The sequence below is a fragment of the Pholcus phalangioides genome, unplaced genomic scaffold (genome assembly GCF_987345545.1).
Source record: "Pholcus phalangioides strain wild (caught in Gottingen) unplaced genomic scaffold, Ppha-v1.0 ptg000004l_1, whole genome shotgun sequence".
NCBI classification, from domain to species: Eukaryota; Metazoa; Arthropoda; class Arachnida; order Araneae; family Pholcidae; genus Pholcus; species Pholcus phalangioides.
The window spans coordinates 42,868,026-42,871,088 of NW_028301597.1; the positions used below are offsets into that span (position 1 = coordinate 42,868,026).

The window sequence follows — 3,063 nt, forward strand, 5'->3', positions numbered from 1 at the left end:
ACTTCCAGCGTAAATCAAGTCGATATCTTCGTTAAAAGTCTCGCCACGGAGAGCAACTACAACGATACAATTATTCAATCATTACACACCACTTATAGTTAGAGAATTGCAGGCAGTTTGCAGCATTACACAGAAACAAACTTAACATTAGGTGCACAAGAACATATATACATAGTTTCCAGTATGGCCAGGTCTTCTTCGACCTCCTCCAAAAGAAATACGATAAACATGTTGGGGTAAATCGAGAAGCTATCCATTCTTAGAATAAGACAACCATAAGTATTCTTTATGGGCGTTGTATAATATTTTATCATGTGTATATATTGTTTATAATTTGTGTTAATTGCATTTTTAATTGGGTTGCTGTATTTTTGAAATATATGACATCCATATTTTTATGCTCATCTTTTTCTCAGCCACCTCGTTGGCCATTTCGCTTGTGGTGGCGTTGTATTTGTATAAATCAGCAGGCGTAATTTGTGAAGCGCCACCAGATGCATCGATGTGGCGCTTACGTTGAATTCACTAACGTGTAATTTATTTACATTTATTGTTTTATTCTCACTAAAAAGCATACGACCATCAATCAGAGAAATACGGTACTTATGTATACCCTTATGCTCCAGACAGGGGAGGCTCAATCGAGGGTGCAATGTGTGCGGCGCACCCGAGCGGTTGTAGTGGGCGGCAGCCTGTTCAGCCTGTGTAGAGGGCCTGTAATATCTTACTTATTTACTTAGTAACCGAAACGGCGACCCAGTCCATATTCCGAAGTATTTCTAAGCGATAGGTCACCTCCGGGGTGAAAAATAGATAGTGGCTGGAAGAATCAAGATGATGTGAATAATCGAAGTATCGAAAAATGCACGCACAGTTAAAAGCAAGGGCTGCAGGGAAGTGTTGTATATCCCGCCAAGCCACCGATGTTTGGCAAGATTTGATCTCGCTTGGCGAGGAACACACTTCCGCAGGCAGTAACCGCGGAATGAACACGCAATAACAACCGTCCTGAATTTTGTCAAGTTATAAATTATATAGTAATAAATATTTTATTTAACTGGCATAACCATGATTTTTCTCAACTCCTCCATCACTCACCAACAGGATAATGGTGAGCAAGACGTAGCCTTTTAGGTATGTGAAGAATTTCTTCATCGTTTCTCATTCGCCTCATGGTTTCACGGGATCATTTTCCTTTTTCGACATGGCAGAAGCGTCAGCGATAAGGATACCAATTTTTACCGCGTCGGATCCCGCCTTGTGGTTTGAAATGTGCGAAGCTACCTTCGAACTCGCAACACCGAAGCCGATAACGGAATCAAAAACTATGTACAACCACTGCGTTGGTACGCGATTTCATCATGCAGCGCGGGAAAGTCAGCCCGTATGAAAAACTGAAAGCGCTCATCATCGAACGATGCGGTGAATCGAAAACGCAAGAAATCCGATGTCTCCTCTCCGGGGAACAAACAGCTAGGTGAAAGGAAACCGTCCGAACTTCTCCGAATCATGCAGCGTCGTGCGGAAAATCACAACATTGCCGACTCTCTTCTTTTGGAACTGTTCCTACAGCAGCTTCCGCCGAATGTTACTTCGATTCTAGCTGTCATACAGCCACTCACACCACAGAAAGCAGCTGAAGTCGCGGATCGCATCCTGAAGTCAACGCCGATCGAAATCAAGGAAGTTGCGAAGCCATCAATCCCTCAAGCTAGTGCAGCTTCCTTGAATTCTGAGCTGATGGAGGAAATACTTTACAACAACTGCGGAAAGAAGTTGCTGTCTTGAGACGAGCCAGGAGTCATTCTCGTGATCGAAACCAGTCCCGTTTTCGACGGAAAAGTCCCACGAGTGTTTCTGACGTATATTGGTATCATCGCAAGTTCCGTTCCAACGCGAGGAAGTGTACAAAGCCATGCTCCTATCAGGGGGTAGCGGCGACATGCCACTTGCCGGTAAGTTCCCGTCGCCTATTCATTCGCGATCGTAAAACGAACATTCGCTTTCTCGTTGATACTGGTAGTGACTGTTCTCTTATACCGGCAACCAAAACTGATTTCAAATTAGCACCGATTCAAAATTTCAAAGCTACAAACGGCACCGGAATTAAAGTATGTGGCCGCAAATTACTCACCTTAAATTTAGGCCTTAGGAAACCGTTTGTGTTTTCGTTTTTCATTTGTGATGTGTCATGTGCGATCATTGGAGCAGACTTCCTTCATTATTTCAACTTATTACCCGATTTTAGAAGTAGAAAATTAGTTGATTTAAATACCAAATTAGAAGTTTCGGGACATTTAAATAACGCGGATCTTCACTCTGTTAAAGTGGTATCGGAAGATAGCATCTATCACAAATTACTACTTGAATTTCCCGATATCACGAAGCCACCGCTTCCCGACCAGCCCATTAAGCACAATACCATGCATTACATTGAAACTTCTGGGGCACCAGTCTCTGCTAAAGCTCGCAGGCTGGATCCAGCTAAAATGAAACTGACCAAATCAGCTTTTCAAGAAATGCTTAATCTCGGTCGTATTCAACCTTCCAAGAGCAGTTTCCTCTTCTCCTCTACACATGGTCCCGAAGAAAAATTCTTTGTATTGGCGACCAGTAGGAGACTACAGAGCCCTAAATGTTCGTACCATCAAGGATAAATACAGCGTCCCGAACATTCAAGACTTCACTGCAGAACTTCACGGGAAAAATATTTTTTCTCACGTAGATTTAGTTTCCGCATATCACCAAATTCCAAGTTTTTCCCAACCACATACACAAAACGGCCATCACAACACCATTTGGTCTCTTCGAGTACACACGAATGCCGTTTGGTCTGTGCAATGCGGCATCTACTTTCCAACGTTTTATCGATGAAGTGTTGCGCGATCTTCCATTCACGTATGCTTTTGTTGATGACATTCTCATTGCATCGTCATCACCTGAGGAGCACCTTCATCATCTAAGAGCACTCTTTCAGTGACTCAACGACTATGGTCTCTCGCTGAAGCCTTCCAAGTGCGTGTTTGGACTTTCCACAGTTGACTTTCTTGGAGTACAGGTATC

The 3,063-nt window shown here is 43.2% G+C and overlaps 1 pseudogene; it reads left to right on the plus strand.

The window, feature by feature from the left end:
* The first annotated feature begins 1,204 nt into the window (after positions 1-1,204).
* On the plus strand, positions 1,205-2,657 carry LOC149087622 (uncharacterized; annotated as a pseudogene).
* The last annotated feature ends 406 nt before the right edge of the window (positions 2,658-3,063 follow it).